The sequence below is a fragment of the Oncorhynchus kisutch genome, linkage group LG9 (assembly GCF_002021735.2).
Source record: "Oncorhynchus kisutch isolate 150728-3 linkage group LG9, Okis_V2, whole genome shotgun sequence".
Taxonomy (NCBI): Eukaryota; Metazoa; Chordata; class Actinopteri; order Salmoniformes; family Salmonidae; genus Oncorhynchus; species Oncorhynchus kisutch.
Window position 1 is genome coordinate 32801826 of NC_034182.2, and position 20598 is coordinate 32822423.

The window sequence follows — 20598 nt, forward strand, 5'->3', positions numbered from 1 at the left end:
GTCCTCAGTTCATACATTTCGGTGGCGTCGAGCTACCACCTGATTTTGGTATAGTCACACTGCTAGTTCCACCTGCACACTAAGCTGCTGATGAATGAATAAATGAAAAGATGAATTCCTCTGTTCATGCCTGAGATTACATCTGTGATTCTGACTGGGGTTTTTGATGTCTGACACTCCAGTTTTTAACAAATCCTTTTAAGGTTTAAAGTCCTTCTCCAGTCTCCTTTTCACCTAATTGGACACCTGATTTACGCAGGCCCGTTAGAAAGTAGATGTGTCCAGTCAAGGTATGACATGACATGACACGTGTGTGTGTGCGTGTGTGTGTGTTTATGTGTTTGCATTTGTATCTAAAAAACTCAAATGTTTCTCAAAACATATTAATTTGACCGTTTAGTGTGTGTACTTTACTCTATGTATACTTGGGATATCGCTTCAACAGGAAAAGTTAAAAAATCACTGGAGGACGTATTTAACCTTTTACTGCAGTGGCCTTAATCAGGGTCACACAGAGTGTTACTTGGTAGTCTTAAACAAATCTACTTTGAAACCAAAGTACAGTGGGGCAAAAAAGTATTTAGTCAGCCACCAATTGTGCAAGTTCTCCCACTTAAAAGTATGAGAGAGGCCTGTAATTTTCATCATAGGTACACTTCAACTATGACAGACAAAATTAGATTTTTTTTTCCAGAAAATCACATTGTAGGATTTTTTATGAATTTATTTGCAAATTATGGTGGAAAATAAGTATTTGGTCACCTACAAACAAGCAAGATTATTCTTTAAGAGGCTCCTCTGTCCTCCACTCGTTACCTGTATTAATGGCACCTGTTTGAACTTGTTATCAGTATAAAAGTCACCTGTCCACAACCTCAAACAGTCACACTCCAAACTCCACTATGGCCAAGACCAAAGAGCTGTCAAAGGACACCAGAAACAAAATTGTAGACCTGCACCAGGCTGGGAAGACTGAATCTGCAATAGGTAAGCAGCTTGGTTTGAAGAAATCAACTGTGGGAGCAATTATTAGGAAATGGAAGACATACAAGAACACTGATAATCTCCCTCGATCTGGGGCTCCACGCAAGATCTCACTCCGTGGGGTCAAAATTATCACAAGAAGGGTGAGCAAAAATCCCAGAACCACACAGGGGGACCTAGTGAATGACCTGCAGGACAAAGAATGCTGAGTTGCATACAAAGAACACCACACCTACTGTGAAGCATGAGGGTGGAAACGTCATGCTTTGGGGCTGTTTTTCTGCAAAGGGACCAGGACGACTGATCTGTGTAAAGGAAAGAATGAATGGGGCCATGTATCGTGAGATTTTGAGTGAAAACCTCCTTCCATCAGCAAGGGCATTGAAGATGAAATGTGGCTGGGTCTTTCATCATGACAATGATCCCAAACACACTGCCCGGGCAACGAAGGAGTGGCTTCATAAGAAGCATTTCAAGGTCCTGGAGTGGCCTAGCCAGTCTCCAGATCTCAACCCCATAGAAAATCTTTGGAGGGAGTTGAAAGTCTGTGTTGCCCAGCAACAGCCCCAAAACATCACTGCTCTAGAGGAGATCTGCATGGAGGAATGGGCCAAAATACCAGCAACAGTGTGTGAAAACCTTGTGAAGACTTACAGAAAATGTTTGACCTCTGTCATTGCCAACAAAGGGTATACAACCAAGTATTGAGATAAACTTTTGTTATTGACCAAATACTTATTTTCCACCATAATTTGCAAATAAATTCATAAAAAATCCTACAATGTGATTTCTGGAATTTATTTATTCTCATTTTGTCTGTCATAGTTGAAGTGTACCCATGATGAAATTACAGGCCTCTCTCATCTTTTTAAGTGGGAGAACTTGCACAATTGGTGGCTGACTAAATATTTTTTGGCCCCACTGTATACACCTCACACACATGGTTATGGGCTTAAAAAATAAGACGCCTGTACCATGTCAGATATAGAGCCCCACAGTGGAGGTGTCATAATACCTATAAAACCTAGTGGTCAAACACCATTAACTTTTCTCATATGATATTTTAGAAACACTTAAAATAAGGGCTGTGTTTCGTATAGGCTTACCCTGGCGTAACGATTTGATAACCATGTAAATCTCTCGGACAAGGTGAGTTTTATCAATATATTTGGTTCTATTTCTTCTTGGATTCGAAAATGCTAATTAGCGTCAAATCATCATGCAAAACTACAAATCCCTGCAAGCTCCTGCACATCATCTCTAGCTGACACTTTTGCTAACAGGTATTGTGTCGATTTAAAACATGCACAAGACAGTTCACAGAATTGTCTATTTAAGACATTTTGCCAATTTATTCATTACTACATTTAGCTAACATTAGATAGTTAATCCAGAGATTCTTACCTTTGCCTTGATTCGGCAGTCTCATCCAGATCATAATGGCATTTGTAGTTCTTTTTGATTGCCACCTGAGCAGTTAATTAGCATTTCATTTTGGAGGGGGTAAATAGAGGCAAATATATTGATAAAAGTCAACTTGTCCTCGAGAGACTTACATGGTTTTAAAAATGTCACACCAGGGTAAGCCTACACGAAACACAGCCCTTATTTGAAGTGTTTCTAAAATACCCTCTATGGGCAAAATTAATGGTGGAAAAACTATTGGAACCATTTCCCTGTTTGACCACTAGGTTTAGTGGGTATTATAACTCATACTGTGGTACTTTATAGTTGATTTTCTGGTTGTTGTTGTGTTTGCACCCCATTATTACACTTAATATACATCCCAGGAGACTGAAATATAACAAAACCGTTTGACATAGAAACACCAGATTTTTGGCTGTTTAAAAACAAATATGTTCATTAATTATGAAATTATTAAAGTATATTAAGAACATTCCACACATTAGGCCACTAGTCATTTGACTGCAGGAAGGGGCTACAGTAGGGAGCTGTAGATGAGTATCTTTGTTTTCAACAGCTCACTATCTAGGATAAAGAGCATTGCCAGCCGTATCACCACACCATGAATGGAGATTCATTTCCCCTCTTCTTTATGCCATGATATGCTCCTTTTTGGGCAATTGAATGTACATAATATGTCTATATATCTTGATATAAATGGCTTATCGTAAAACACAGTACCACTGCAACATCTAGCAAGCATGAAACATGTGTAAATAGCCATCAAGAGACATTGAACTTCAGGTCGATGGCGCTTAATTATACCGATTTGTTTTTCAAGCTACAGTATATAAGCTATAAGAAACCTATCTCACAAGTCTATGTGGTTATTCCTGTAGAACTTACATGTAATACATAACACATTCATTACACGTGGAAAGCATTGCCGGGGGTAGCTAATAGGTGCATGAAAGTGAACATGAAACCTCCCTGAGGCCATCTAACATTTAGATCTGCATCCCAAATGGTGCCCTTTTCCCTATGTAGTGCACTACTTTTGACCAGGGCCCAAAAGTAGTGCACTACATAGGGAAAAGTTTGCGATTTGGGAGACTCCCTAATTACTTGTTAGGTTGAAGCTAAGAAGACGGCTTGGGAAAGACAAATGGGTCTCTTAACCATTACCTACAATGTATCTTATTTACCAACAGGAAGGTCTTGTAGACATGCCGTGGCAGTTTTAGAAAATGTTAAAGAAACCCAGCATGTGGGGGTTATGTATCACAAAGCATTCACATCAGACAGTTCTAGTGACTTATTGTAAAAGTTTTTAGAGTGAGCCCTGGGAAATGGAATTGGAAGGAATATAGGAGATCTACAATTTGTTTAATATACAGTGCATTAAGAAAGTTTGCAGACCCCTTGACCTTTTCCACATTTTGTAACGTGACAGCCGTATTTAAAAAAAAAAAATTACATTGTTTTGTTTCTCTCATCAATCTACACACAAAACCCCATAATACAAAGCAAAAACAGGTTTTTAGAAATGTTAGCAAAGAACAACAACAACAAACATATTTACGTAAGTATTCAGACCCTTTGCTATGAAACTCGAAATTGAGCTCAGGTGCATCCTATTTCCATTGATCGTCCTTGAGAAGTTTCTGCAACTTGATTGGAGTCCACCTATAGTAAATGTAATTGATTGTACATGATTTGGCACACACCTGTCTATATAAGGTCACAGTTGACAGTGCATGGTCCCCAAGAACACAGTGGCCATCATTCTTAAATGGAAAAAATTTGGAACTACCAAGACTCTTCCTAGAGCTGGCTGCCTGGTCAAACTGAGCAATCGAGGTAGAAGGGCCTTAGTCAGGGAGGTGACCAAGAACCCAATGGTCACTCAGACAGATCTCCAGAGTTCCTCTGTGGAGATGGGATAACCTTCCAGAAGGACAACCATCAGGCCTTTATGGTAGAGTGGCCAGACAGAAGCCACTTCTCAGTAAAAGGCACATGACAGTCTTCTTGGTGTTTGCCAAAGGCACCAAAATAATTATCAGACCATGAGAAACAAGATTCTCTGGTCTGATGAAACCCAGATGGAACTCTTTGGCCTGAATGCCAAGCATCACATCCAGAGGAAACCAGGCACCGCTCATCACCTGGCCAATACCATACCTACGGTGAAGCATGGTGGTGGCAGGGATTGAGGCAAAGATGAACAGAGCAAAGTACAGAGATATCTTTGATGAAACCTGTTCCAGAGTGCTCAGGACCTCAGACTGGAGCGAACATTCACCTTCCAACAGGACAAAGACCCTAAGCACACAGCCAAAACAATGCAAGAGTGACTTCGGGAAAAGTCTCTGAATGTCCTTGAGTGGTCCAGCCAGAGCCCGGACTTGAATCGAATCTAACATCTCTGAACAGACTTGAAAATATCTGTGCAGCAACGCTCCCCATCAAACCTGACAAAGAGGATCTGCAGAGGATAATGGGAGAAACTCCCCAAATACAGGTGTGCCAAGCTTGTAGCGTCATACCCAAGAATACTTGAGGCTGTAATCTCTGCCAAAGGTGCTTCAACAAAGTACTGAGTAAAGGGTCTGAATACTTATGTAAATGTGGTATTTACGTTTTTTTAAAGTAAATTTGCAAACATTATGGGGTATTGTGTGTAGATTTATGAGGAGGTCAAAAACAATGGAATCCATTTTAGTATAAGGCAAAATGTGGAAAACAAAATGGTAACAAAATGTGGAAAAAGTGAAGGGGTCTGAATACTTTCCGAATGCACTGTAATCACATAATGCTCAGGAACCTGCCAGAAAGTTGCTGCAAGATCTTTAATCATTTGTATTGCACTCCCGATATGACCCATTTACCTCAGATGTTAGGGATGCAATGTCTACTTATGCTGAGAGAACCATTTTTGGCAGCAAGAAATCCAAGAATCTGATGCTAAATACCACAGCTGAGACCAAAAACAAATTATAGAATCAAATGTAAAATCCCACCGGTGACACCACTTGACCCGCAAGCCTTGTGTGAAGTCTTGGAAATGCAGTTCGATTATTTCATTTCATATAATATATATATGGGGCGGCAGGGTAGCCTAGTGGTTAGAGCGTTGGTCTAGTAACTGGAAGGTTGCAAGTTCAAACCCCCGAGCTGACAAGGTACAAATCTGTCGTTCTGCCCCTGAACAGGCAGTTAACCCACTGTTCCTAGGCTGTCATTGAAAATAAGAATTTGTTCTTAACTGACTTGCCTAGTTAAATAAAGGTATAATGTATATAATACCATTTTTTCAACAGGGAGTCCCATTGAGACCAAAGTCCCTTTCAGATGGGAGCCCTGCATTTTACAATTTCACTCATTTTACTAAATACAAGCGAATACAAAATGCAACAATACAGACACATTGGTCAACAATAACTGCCTGAGAGGTACCAATGTATCTAGTTGAAGGGAACTCTGAAGACTTGGATCCATACATGAGATACATAGCAACTAAAGTCTGTATCAACAGATATTTCCAGATATTTCCAGAGTTAACCATCCCTGTGGTCGGGTATGGTCCCACTGGTCACAAACTAGATATATCAATGTTGTTTCCATGTCAAGGAATTTCTGTTTTTCAACTAACCTTTAACCTAAATCCACTGACACGTTTCAAATTCTTATTGCTTTCATGTTAAAGTCAGGTTAGTTGACAACTCAATGAAATGTAAATCTAAACTAGACATTTTTTTGTGTTTGGAATAGGACTTTATAAACAAATCAGAGGCAAACCTACTTTCCAATAGAGCAAGCAGTGAAGAGTGCAAAACCTGTCACCTGTAATAAAACTAAGTGCACTATGGAAAACCTGTCACCTGTAATAAAACTAAGTGCACTATGGAAAACCTGTCACCTGTAATAAACTAAGTGCACTATGGAAAACCTGTCACCTGTAATAAAACTAAGTGCACTATGGAAAACCTGTCACCTGTAATAAAACTAAGTGCACTATGGAAAACCTGTCACCTGTAATAAAACTAAGTGCACTATGGAAAACCTGTCACCTGTAATAAACTAAGTGCACTATGGAAAACCTGTCACCTGTAATAAAACTAAGTGCACTATGGAAAACCTGTCACCTGTAATAAAACTAAGTGCACTATGGAAAACCTGTCACCTGTAATAAAACTAAGTGCACTATGGAAAACCTGTCACCTGTAATAAAACTAAGTGCACTATGGAAAACCTGTCACCTGTAATAAAACTAAGTGCACTATGGAAAACCTGTCACCTGTAATAAAACTAAGTGCACTATGGAAAACCTGTCAACTGTAATAAAACTAAGTGCACTATGGAAAACCTGTCACCTGTATTAAAACTAAGTGCACTATGGAAAACCTGTCACCTGTAATAAAACTAAGTGCACTATGGAAAACCTGTCACCTGTAATAAAACTAAGTGCACTATGGAAAACCTGTCACCTGTAATAAAACTAAGTGCACTATGGAAAACCTGTCACCTGTAATAAAACTAAGTGCACTATGGAAAACCTGTCACCTGTAATAAAACTAAGTGCACTATGGAAAACCTGTCACCTGTAATAAAACTAAGTGCACTATGGAAAACCTGTCACCTGTAATAAAACTAAGTGCACTATGGAAAACCTGTCACCTGTAATAAAACTAAGTGCACTATGGAAAACCTGTCACCTGTAATAAAACTAAGTGCACTATGGAAAACCTGTCACCTGTAATAAAACTAAGTGCACTATGGAAAACCTGTCACCTGTAATAAAACTAAGTGCACTATGGAAAACCTGTCACCTGTAATAAAACTAAGTGCACTATGGAAAACCTGTCACCTGTAATAAAACTAAGTGCACTATGGAAAACCTGTCACCTGTAATAAAACTAAGTGCACTATGGAAAACCTGTCACCTGTAATAAAACTAAGTGCACTATGGAAAACCTGTCACCTGTAATAAAACTAAGTGCACTATGGAAAACCTGTCACCTGTAATAAACTAAGTGCACTATGGAAAACCTGTCACCTGTAATAAACTAAGTGCACTATGGAAAACCTGTCACCTGTAATAAAACTAAGTGCACTATGGAAAACCTGTCACCTGTAATAAAACTAAGTGCACTATGGAAAACCTGTCACCTGTAATAAAACTAAGTGCACTATGGAAAACCTGTCACCTGTAATAAAACTAAGTGCACTATGGAAAACCTGTCACCTGTAATAAAACTAAGTGCACTATGGAAAACCTGTCACCTGTAATAAAACTAAGTGCACTATGGAAAACCTGTCACCTGTAATAAAACTAAGTGCACTATGGAAAACCTGTCACCTGTAATAAAACTAAGTGCACTATGGAAAACCTGTCACCTGTAATAAAACTAAGTGCACTATGGAAAACCTGTCACCTGTAATAAAACTAAGTGCACTATGGAAAACCTGTCACCTGTAATAAAACTAAGTGCACTATGGAAAACCTGTCACCTGTAATAAAACTAAGTGCACTATGGAAAACCTGTCACCTGTAATAAAACTAAGTGCACTATGGAAAACCTGTCACCTGTAATAAAACTAAGTGCACTATGGAAAACCTGTCACCTGTAATAAAACTAAGTGCACTATGGAAAACCTGTCACCTGTAATAAAACTAAGTGCACTATGGAAAACCTGTCACCTGTAATAAAACTAAGTGCACTATGGAAAACCTGTCACCTGTAATAAACTAAGTGCACTATGGAAAACCTGTCACCTGTAATAAAACTAAGTGCACTATGGAAAACCTGTCACCTGTAATAAAACTAAGTGCACTATGGAAAACCTGTCACCTGTAATAAAACTAAGTGCACTATGGAAAACCTGTCACCTGTAATAAAACTAAGTGCACTATGGAAAACTGTATCTAACAGCTTCAATGACGTGGCAGCTGCATTCATTCAATTAAAATGGTATCACCATAATCTAAGACCATATTAAACATCGACTGAAGCATCTGCATTCTATTATCTAATGATAGGCATGACCTATTTCTATAGAAGAAGCCCATTGTTATTCTCAGCTTCTTGACTAACTCATCAATATGCTTTTAAAAAGACAGCTTATCGTCTATCCAGATGCCCAGATGTTTGTAAGCAGGAACACGATCAACGTGGGCACCATCCAAAGTGCATCAAGTAGTACAAGTCCCTCTCCTTTCCTTTCTGCCCTGTGAAAGGCTTGGCTGGGTCGCAGTGGGAACAGCAGTGATATTTCACAGAGACTGAAATGACATTTACTCGGTTAAAACCTCTCTGAAAGCATCTCTAGCCAGATAGAAACCATTACAAAGGTATAATCAACATGAAAATGGGCAGATCCATAAAGGGAGTGAAAGCAGTCGCTATTATATTACATGCTGAGTGCACCGTATGGAAGAAACCAGTCATGGCGGTAATTTCCCAGTCAAAGAGCTAATCAATCAGAGCCATCCCATTCCTCAGCACTTTTGAAACCAATGATACAATTACCCGTTGATAGAAATTAAATCATTTCTGAGCATCACGGACGATATCGTATTTTGATAATTGCAGCTATGATGGCGGATCATCTTTGCAGCTTTAAACCAATTACACTTTACATTTTGAAAGGAAAGTATACAATTATGCCGTTTCCATTCATAGAGAGTTTTATTGAAATGCATCACTTTCCCTCTGATGGTCTTCTTTGAACTTCTTAGAATAAATACAGAATATTCAATCATCTCTACATTCAATTCAAGTAGCATTCCATTTCCACTGCACTACTTTTAAACAAGCATGTCAGCAATCACTTTATTGGAAAATCCTTTTTATTTATTTTTTAAAATAGATTGTAATTTGATACATTGTTTATCCCACTTGCACCAGCTAATGTTCAGAGGTCTGATTGATCCTCTTGTCAATGACAACACCACGTCACTCTTATCAATGAGTGTCCTCTCTTCCATGTCAATGAAGTGAATGTCATGTAAGTACAAAGTTTGTTCTAGTGTTTGTTCAAGCGTTTAAAACCTTTCTTCCGCTAGCGGAACCCCTTGACAATATTCCGTAGAAAAGGCAGTGCGCGAAATTCAAAAATATTTTTTCAGAAATATGTAACTTTCACACATCAACAAGTCCAATACAACAAATGAAAGATAAACATCTTGTTAATCTACCCATCATGTCCGATTTAAAAAATGCTTTACAGCTAAAGCACAACATATGATTATGTTAGATCACCGCCAAGTCAAAAAAACACAGCCATTTTTCCAGCCAAAGATAGAAGTCACAAAAAGCAGAAATATAGATAAAATTAATCACTAACCTTTGATGATCTTCATAAGATGACACTCATAGGACATCATGTTACACAATACATGTATGTTTTGTTCGATAATGTCCATATTTATATCCAAAAATCTCAGTTTACATTGGCGCCTTAAGTGCAGTAATGTTTTGATTCCAAAACATCTGGTGATTTTGCAGAAATACTCATAATAAACATTGATAAAAGATACTAGTGTTATTCACAGAATTAAAGATACACTTCTCCTTAATGCAACAGCTGTGTCAGATTTCAAAAAAACTTTACGGAAAAAGCATAATCTGAGAACGGCGCTCAGAACCCAAAAACAGCCAGAGGAATATCCGCCATTTTGGAATCAACAAAGTTAGAAACAACACCATAAATATTCACTTACCTTTGATGATCTTCATCAGAAGGCACCCAGTTCGACAATAAATGACTGATTTGTTCCATAAAGTTCCATAATTTATTTCCAAATAGCCACTTATTGTTAACGTGTTTAGCCCAGTAATTCATCTTCATGAGGTGCAGGCACTTCATCCAGACAAAAACTCAAAAAGTTCCGTTACAGTCCTTTAGAAACAGGTTAAATGATGTATGGAATCAATCGGTAGGATGTTTTTAACATCAATAATGTTACAACCGGCATATTCCTTTGTCTTCAGAAAAGCACTGGAACAAGAGGTAACTCTGTCGGGAGCGCGCGTCATGAGACCAAGGCTCTCTGCCAGACCACTGACTCAAAGAGGTCTCATGAGCCCTCCTTTATAGCAGAATCCTCAAACCAGTTTCTAAAGATGGTTGACATCTAGTGGAAGCTCTAGGAAGGGCAACCTCATCCATATCTCAATGTGTATTCAGTAGGCCAAGCTTTGAAAAACTACAAACCTCAGATGTCCCACTTCCTGGTTGGATTTTTCTCAGGTTTTCGCCTGCCATATGAGTTCTGTTATACTCACAGACACCATTCAAACAGTTTTAGAAACTTCAGCGTGTTTTCTATCCAATTGTCACGCCCTGGTCAAAGTATTTTGTGTTTATCTTTATGTATTTGGTCAGGCCAGGGTGTGGCATGGGGTTTTGTAATTGTGGTGTGTTTGTCTTGGGGTTTTGGTGGTGGTATTGGGATTGTTGCTAGTAGGGTTATCTAGCAAAGTCTATGGCTGTCTGGAGTGGTTCTCAATTAGTGGCAGGTGTTTATCGTTGTCTCTGATTGGGAACCATATTTAGGCAGCCATATTCTTTGAGTTTGTCGTGGGTGATTGTCCTTAGTGTCTTACTTGTACTCGCTGTTAGTTTGCACTAGATAGGCTGTTTTCGGTTTTCATTTACGTTTATTTGTTTTGTAGTGTTTATTGTTTAGTCGTGTTTACGTTTTGTTTAATAAATATGGATCGCAATCGACACTCTGCAGTTTGGACCGACTCTCCTTCATCACCACTAGAAAACCGTAACAGAATCACCCACCACCAACGGAACAAGCAGCGTGTCAACATGGAGCAGCCAGAGCTGTCAGTCTGCATGAAGCAGCCAGAGATGTCAGTCTGCATGAAGCAGCCAGAGATGTCAGTCTGCATAGAGCAGCCAGAGCTGCCAGTCTGCAAGGAGCTGCCAGTCTACATGGAGCAGCCAGAGCTGTCAGTCTACATGGAGCAGCCAGAGCTGTCAGTCTACATGGAGCAGCCAGAGATGTCAGTCTGCATGGAGCAGCCAGAGCTGTCAGTCTACATGAAGGAGCCCGAGCTGCCAGTCTGCATGAAGCAGCCAGTCTACATGGAGCAGCCAGAGCTGTCAGTCTGCATGAAGCAGCCAGAGCTGTCAGTCTGCATGAAGCAGCCAGAGATGTCAGTCTGCATAGAGCAGCCAGAGATGCCAGTCATCAAGGAGCTGCCAGTCTACATGGAGCAGCCAGAGCTGTCAGTCTGCACGGAGCTGTCAGTCTGCATGGAGCTGTCAGTCTGCAAGGAGCTGTCAGTCTGCATGGAGCAGCCCGAGCTGCCAGTCTGCATGAAGCAGCCAGTCTGCATGAAGCAGCCAGAGCTGTCAGTCTGCATAGAGCAGCCAGAGCTGCCAGTAATCAAGGAGCTGCCAGTCTACATGGAGCAGCCAGAGCTGTCAGTCTGCACGGAGCTGTCAGTCTGCATGGAGCTGTCAGTCTGCATGGAGCTGTCAGTCTGCAAGGAGCTGCCAGTCTGCAAGGATCTGCCAGTCTGCAAGGGGCTGCCAGTCTGCAAGGGGCTGCCAGTCAACACGGAGCCGCCAGAGCTGTCAGTCTGTAAGAAGCCGCCAGGGCTGTCAGCCTATATGGAGCGGCCAGCGCCGCCAGTTTGCCCAGCACCGCCAGTCTGCCCAGCGTCGCCAGTCTGCCCAGCGCCGCCAGTCTGCCCAGCGCCGCCAGTCTGCCCAGCGCCGCCAGTCTGCCCAGCGCCGCCAGTCTGCCCAGCGCCGCCAGTCTGCCCAGCGCCGCCAGTTCTGCCAGTCAGTCAGACTCTTCCAGATCTGCCAGTCAGTCAGACTCTTCCAGATCTGCCAGTCAACCAGACTCTTCCAGATCTGCCAGTCAACCAGACTCTGCCAGTCAGCCAGGATCTTCCAGATCTGCCAGTCAGCCAGGATCTGCCAGTCAGCCAGGATCTGCTGAGACCACCAGTCAGCCAGGATCTTCCAGATCTGCCAGTCAGCCAGGATCTGCCAGTCAGCCAGGATCTGCTGAGACCACCAGCCAGCCAGGATCTGGTAGATCTACCTATCTGCCTGAGCTTTCTCTCACTCCTGAGCTTTCTCTCACTCCTGAGCTTTCTCTCACTCCTGAGCTTTCTCTCACTCCTGAGCTTTCTCTCACTCCTGAGCTTTCTCTCACTCCTGAGCTTCCTCTCACTCCTGAGCTTCCTCTCACTCCTGAGCTTCCTCTCACTCCTGAGCTTCCTCTCACTCCTGAGCTTCCTCTCACTCCTGAGCTTCCTCTCACTCCTGAGCTTCCTCTCACTCCTGAGATTCCTCTCACTCCCGAGCTTCCCCTCAGTCCCGAGCTGTCCTTCAGTCCCGATCTGCTCCTCAGTCCAGTGGGGTTCTGGGTGAGGACTACTAGGCCATGGTCGGCGGCGAGGGTGGACTATCCAGGGACGAAGGGAGAGGGGACTAAGACATTAATGGAGTGGGGTCCACGTCCCGCGCCGGAGCCGCCACCATGGACAGACGCCCACCCGGACCCTCCCTATTGTTTTGAGGTGCGTTCGGGAGTCCGCACCTTAGGGGGGGGGTTCTGTCACGCCCTGGTCAAAGTATTTTGTGTTTATCTTTATGTATTTGGTCAGGCCAGGGTGTGGCATGGGGTTTTTGTAATTGTGGTGTGTTTGTCTTGGGGTTTTGGTGGTGGTATTGGGATTGTTGCTAGTAGGGTTATCTAGCAAAGTCTATGGCTGTCTGGAGTGGTTCTCAATTAGAGGCAGGTGTTTATCGTTGTCTCTGATTGGGAACCATATTTAGGCAGCCATATTCTTTGAGTTTGTCGTGGGTGATTGTCCTTAGTGTCTTACTTGTACTCTCTGTTAGTTTGCACTAGATAGGCTGTTTTCGGTTTTCATTTACGTTTATTTGTTTTGTAGTGTTTATTGTTTAGTCGTGTTTACGTTTTGTTTAATAAATATGGATCGCAATCGACACGCTGCAGTTTGGTCCGACTCTCCTTCATCACCACTAGAAAACCGTAACACCAATACTAATAATAATATGCATATATTATCATCTGGGACAGAGTAGGAGGCAGTTCACTCTGGGCACGCTATTCATCCAAAACTTAAAATGCTGCCCCCTATCCCAAAAAGGTTAGGTCAAATAGGGGGTGCTTATATTTGTGCAAAAAACACATTTCCATTTCAAACCTCACACTCGTATAGGTTCCCCACTTGTACATGCTGACCTGAAGCTAACTGTGCTAAGGGAGTACATGGACAAGCTATTCATGTTTGGCTATCTCCTGATGATGTATCATTAGGTAACTATAAACTAAAGAGTAGACCACACAATCAGACTTCGGCCCAAGACTCATCTCTGGTCAGAACCGATGATGACTTTACTCAATGCTAGATAGTTTGTAGATGACCAATCAGTGACATAAGGAATAGATGTTTAGTGAACCAATGTAGTCTGATGGAGTAGGGATTCTGGGCAAGCGTGTTTAACAGATAATCCTTTGACTCTCTGATCCATTCGTATCATCAGCGTCAGTCTGATGCACCTCTTTTAAGCCAAGGGGACAAGACGTTATACTCTTTGCTCCAAAATTACCACTTATTCCTCAAGACCAGACTGCTGTGCGCTTTAGCGTGTGTGGGTGAACTAATTTTGTCGTCTGGTTTAATGTTGCTTGTCATACCCTCTGGGGAAGAGCTATTAGTAGTGTACACACAATGTATTCGGTGTTATCTCTACAAAATCTTCAATTCGTTCAGGATTCCCCACAGATGTTGACTTAGAAAAGGTGGCGTGAGTTTTAGAAGCGTGGTGAGACAAAGGGAAATTGAGAGTTTAGATTTTCAGTTAAGATATTATTTGACAAGCAAATGCAAAGGATTTGGCCTTCGCATATCTCTTCAAAGATGGACATGGCGTGATTTACAGAGCGTCTGACTGCATGTTGTTTAACCTGTCATCTTTTTTTGCAGTGAAGTAACGTGTGTCTGCGAGTGGGTGAGTGTGTGTGTGTGTGTGTGTGTGTGTGTGGTGCGTGTGTGTGTGTGCCAGACCAGTCTTCTTTACCTCATACAAAATATAATGGCCTCACCGACACGACTGTTACATTGGTAAATAATGCAGTATGGAGGAAAAGAATGTCTCAAGGTCTAGTTGGGGCAACGGTAATGATGGTCATGGACTGTTTAGTGTAGTTAAATACCTACTATTGTACTGTTCAATGTAGTTAAATATCTGATATTGTACTGTTCACTGTAGTTAAGTACCTGTTATTGTACTGTTCATGCTATTGTACTGTTCATTGTTTGAGGAAATCAGGACCAACAGGGTCAAGGATTTTCCTAGATATTTTATAAATATTAGGCTAGAATAAGGCTATAACGTAACAAAATGTGGAAAAAGTCCAGGGGTCGGAATACTTTTCCAATGCACTGTATTACACTGTAATACTGTAATCACAGTATTTCTGGGTAAAAATGCACTTTAAACAAGGCTGTTACCTTCTTGATGTGTTTTATAACAATGCTCCAGTTACGGATTATGATAATATGCATATACAGTATATATGTGTGTTTTGAGATGTTTTTAATCTCTTAAATCTCCTTTGGTTTATATATTATATACAGTGGGGCAAAAAAGTATTTAGTCAGCCACCAATTGTGCAAGTTCTCTCACTTAAAAAGATGAGAGGCCTGTCATGTTCATCATAGGTACACTTCAACTATGACAGACAAAATTAGAATAAAAAAAATGAATTTTAATGAATTTATTTGCAAATGATGGTGGAAAATAAGTATTTGGTCACCTACAAACAAGCAAGATTTCTGGCTCTCACAGACCTGTAACTTCTTCTTTAAGAGGCTCCTCTGTCCTCCACTCGTTACCTGTATTAATGGCACCTGTTTGAACTTGTTATCAGTATAAAAGACACCTGTCCACAACCACAAACAGCCACACTCCAAACTCCACTATGGCCAAGACCAAAGAGCTGTCAAAGGACACCAGAAACAAAATTGTAGACTTGCACCAGGCTGGGAAGACTGAATCTGCAATAGGTAAGCAACTTGGTTTGAAGAAATCAACTGTGGGAGCAATTATTAGGAAATGGAAGACATACAAGACCACTGATAATCTCCCCCTGGGGGCTCCACGCAATATCTCACCCCATGGGGTCAAAATTATCACAAGAACGGTGAGCAAAAATCCCAGAACCACACGGGGGGACCTAGTGAATGACCTGCAGAGAGCTGGGATCAAAGTAACAAAGCCTACCATCAGCAAGGGCATTGAAGATGAAATGTGGCTGGGTCTTTCAGCATGACAATGATCCCAAACACACCGCCTGGGCAATGAAGGAGTGGCTTCGTAAGAAGTATTTCAAGGTCCTGGAGTGGCCTAGCCAGTCTCCAGATCTCAACACCATAGAAAATCTTTGGAGGGAGTTGAAAGTCCGTGTTGCCCAGCAACAGCCCCCAAACATCACTGCTCTAGAGGAGATCTGCATGGAGGAATGGGCCAAAATACCAGCAACAGTGTGTGAAAACCTTGTGAAGACTTACAGAAAACGTTTGACCTCTGTCATTGCCAACAAAGGGTATATAACAAAGTATTGAGATAAACTTTTGTTATTGACCAAATACTTATTTTCTACCATAATTTGCTAATAAATTCATTAAAAATCCTATAATGAGATTTTCTGGATTTTTTTTTCTAATTTTGTCTGTCATAGTTGAAGTGTACCTATGATGAAAATTACAGGCCTCTCATCTTTTTATGTGGGAGAACTTGCACAATTGGTGGCTGACTAAATACTTTTTTGCCCCACTGTATATAGTACGTGTCAAAAGTTGACAAGGTTTTTTCTTAATTTTTACACATTGTAGAATAGTGAAGACATCAAAACTATGAAAAAACACATATGGAATCATGTAGCAACCAAAAAAAGTGTTAAACAAATCAAAATATATATTCTATTCGATATTTTTCAAAGTAGCCACGCTTTGTGCACTTGGCATTCTCTCAAGCTTCATGAGGTAGTCACCTAGAATGCATTTCAATTAACAGGTGTGCCTTGTTAAAAGTTAGTTTGTGGAATTTTGTTCCTTCTCAATGCGTTTGAGACAATCCGTTGTGTTGTGAGAAGGTAGGGGTTGTATACAGAAGAGAGCCCTATTTGGTAAAAGTCCATATTATGTAGATAACAGCTCAAATAAGCAAAGAGAAACAGTCTATTACTTTAAGAACTTTGAAAGTTTAATCAAGTGCTGTCTCAAAAACCATCAAGCGATGAAACTGGCTCTCATGAGGACCGCCACAGGAAAAGAATAAGAGCTAACCTGCAGAGGATAAATTCAGGGTTAGACTCAGAAATTGCAGCCCAAATAAATACTTCACTGAGTTCAAGTAACGGACACATCTCATCAACTGTTCAGAGGAGACTGCGTGAATCAGGCCTTCATGGTCAAATTGCTGCCAAGAAACCACTAAAGGACACCAATAAGACTTACTTGAACCAAGAAACATGAGTAATGGACATTAGACCAGTGGAAATCTGTCCTTTGGTCTGATGAGTCCAAATGTTTGTCTTCGTGAGATGCAGAGTAGGTTAACGGATGATCATGGAAGAGGAGGTGTTGGGGTGCTTTGCTGGTGACACTGTCTGTGATTTATTTATAATTCAAGGCACACTTAATCAGCAGGGCTACCACAGCATTCTGCAGCAATACGCCATCCCATCTGGGGGACAATGATTTGTTTTTCAACAGGACAATGACCCAACACACCTCAAGGCGGTGTAAGGGCTATTTGACCAAGGAGAGTGACGAAGTGCTGCGTCAGATGACTTGGCCTCCACAATCACCCGTCAACGCAGAGATGGTTAGAATCCTGACTAGAACCAAAAAATTTGATCATATTACTCCAGTGCTAGCCTCTCTACACTGGCTTCCTGTCAAAGCAAGGGCTGATTTCAAGGTTTTACTGCTAACCTACAAAGCATTACATGGGCTTGCTCCTACATATCTCTCTGATTTGGTCCTGCCGTACATACCTATACGTACGCTACGGTCACAAGACGCAGGCCTCCTAATTGTCCCTAGAATTTCTAAGCAAACAGCTGGAGGCAGGGCTTTCTCCTATAGAGCTCCATTTTTATGGAACGGTCTGCCTACCCATGTCAGAGACGCAAACTCGGTCTCAACCTTTAAGTCTTTACTGAAGACTCATCTCTTCAGTGGGTCATATGATTGAGTGTAGTCTGGCCCAGGAGTGGGAAGGTGAACGGAAAGGCTCTGGAGCAACGAACCGCCCTTGCTGTCTCTGCCTGGCCGGTTCCCCTCTTTCCACTGGGATTCTCTGCCTCTAACCCTATTACAGGGGCTGAGTCACTGGCTTGCTGGGGCTCTCTCATGCTGTCCCTGGAGGGGGTGCGTCACCTGAGTGGGTTGATTCACTGTTGTGGTCATCCTGTCTGGGTTGGCGCCCCCCCCCCCCCCCCCCTTGGGTTGTGCCGTGGCGGAGATCTTTGTGGGCTATACTCAGCCTTGTCTCAGGATGGTAAGTTGGTGGTTGAAGATATCCCTCTAGTGGTGTGGGGGCTGTGCTTTGGCAAAGTGGGTGGGGTTATATCCTTCCTGTTTGGCCCTGTCCGGGGGTGTCCTCGGATGGGGCCACAGTGTCTCCTGACCCCTCCTGTCTCAGCCTCCAGTATTTATGCTGCAGTAGTTTATGTGTCGGGGGGCTGGGGTCAGTTTGTTATATCTGGAGTACTTCTCCTGTCCTATTCGGTGTCCTGTGTGAATCTAAGTGTGCGTTCTCTAATTCTCTCCTTCTCTCTTTCTTTCTCTCTCTCGGAGGACCTGAGCCCTAGGACCATGCCCCAGGACTACCTGACATGATGACTCCTTGCTGTCCCCAGTCCACCTGGCCATGCTGCTGTTCCAGTTTCAACTGACCTGAGCCCTAGGACCATGCCCCAGGACTACCTGACATGATGACTCCTTGCTGTCCCCAGTCTACCTGGCCATGCTGCTGCTCCAGTTTCAACTTCCACCTGACTGTGCTGCTGCTCTAGTTTCAACTGTTCTGCCTTATTATTATTCGACCATGCTGGTCATTTATGAACATTGAACATCTTGACCATGTTCTGTTATAATCTCCACCCGGCACAGCCAGAAGAGGACTGGCCACCCCACATAGCCTGGTTCCTCTCTAGGTTTCTTCCTAGGTATTGGCCTTTCTAGGGAGTTTTTCCTAGCCACCGTGCTTCTCCACCTGCATTGCTTGCTGTTTGGGGTTTTAGGCTGGGTTTCTGTACAGCACTTTGAGATATCAGCTGATGTACGAAGGGCTATATAAATAAATTTGATTTGATTTGATTTGATTTGATTTGATTTGGATCGCGGAGTGAAAGAAAAGCAGCCAACAAGTGCTCAGCATACGTGGGGACTCAAGACTCCAAATGTTTATTGAAAATATAAATACATTTGCACAATGAGTAATTGTGGTCTCAAATAGTTGTTGGCCAGATACCTTGCAAATCTTAGACATTGACATGAAATCAGTCAAAACAGGACATGGTATCAAGAACTAGATGAAACTAACTGAAACGATCCACCTACAAGTCCCTACATTTCATCTTGTCACTGTTGCTAGCTATCGGACCAGTCAGAATCACTACAAAGCAAGGCTTCCGCCCCATCAATGGGCACGCATCATTTTTGTGACGTTGTCAGCCAACCCATCTATGAAACAAAAATGTTCCTTCAATACAAAAGCAAGTACACAATAGCCTAACATTTTCAGGTGATTTGGTGATTCTAGCAGTAACCTCAAGGTTGGTGGTGAGGATAACAGCACTAATCGGGAGGATGTGGGTGTTACGTGCACCTCTTGGAGAGGGAACGCAACACCCTGCTACAACTCATCTCCGGTGGAGTGAAAGAGGTATGGGACTGTAGGTACAAGTAAGGATGACAAAAGCAGAGAATTTACCGTTTACAGGGAATTTATTTATTCCTTCACACGGTAAATTTGGGGAAAAGGGGCTGGACAGAACCAAAGAAAAGAAAGTAAATGTCAAAGCCCCCTCTCCTACCTTACCCACTACTTACCTAACCTACCCTCTCCTACCTTACCTGCCTACCCACTACTTACCTAACTTAGCACCACCTGGTGCACTAACCAAAATACAGGGGGTGGTCTGCCCAGGTCTTACCTAGTGTGCATAGACAGTAAATGCTATGGGTTATGTATGCCGTCCCCTTCCCCCCTGGGAACAGATGAAACAATAATCCAAGCTTAAGTAAACCATTTCAATAATCAAAACAGTCCTTAGGACATAAATATACCTGCGCAGGACCGGCTACAAAATACTTCACAAGAAAAACCTCAGAGAAACAACTAACACAGGACATCAAAGAAGCTCTCTCTGTCTGAGAAATAAACTAACACAGAACATAACAATCAGCTCTATCTGATAAACACCCAACACAGGATAACCATCAGCTCTCTAAGAACAAAGGAACACTGGCTTTTCTAGCTTCAGAAGGAGTCTCTAATGGGATACAGCTGTATCCTCTGACGAGAGGGCGAGGTCAGCTCCAATTAGCAATAGCCGACCAATCAGCTGCTTGGGGGAATTTCAGGAATCCATCCTGAAACACACACATACACACAAAACCACAACACAGAAACTGGGGAATGTAACAGTGGGGGTGAGGTTAACAGCACTAATCTGGAGGAAGTGGGGTGAGGTTAACCGTACTAATCTGGAGGAAGTGGGGTGAGGTTAATCGTACTAATCTGGAGGAAGTGGGGTGAGGTTAACCGTACTAATCTGGAGGAAGTGGGGTGAAGTTAACCGTACTAATCTGGAGGAAGTGGGGATGACGTTAATCGTACTAATCTGGAGGAAGTGGGGATGAGGTTAATCGTACTAATCTGGAGGAAGTGGGGGTGAGTTTAATCATACTAATCTGGAGGAAATGGGAGTGAGGTTAACAGCACTAATATGGAGGAAGTGGGGGTGAGATTAACAGCACAAATATGGAGGAAGTGGGGGTGAGGTTAACCGTACTAATCTGGAGGAAGTGGGTGTGAGGTTAACCGTACTAATCTGGAGGAAGTGGGGGTGAGGTTAACCGTACTAATATGGAGGAAGTGGGGGTGAGGTTAACAGTGCTAATA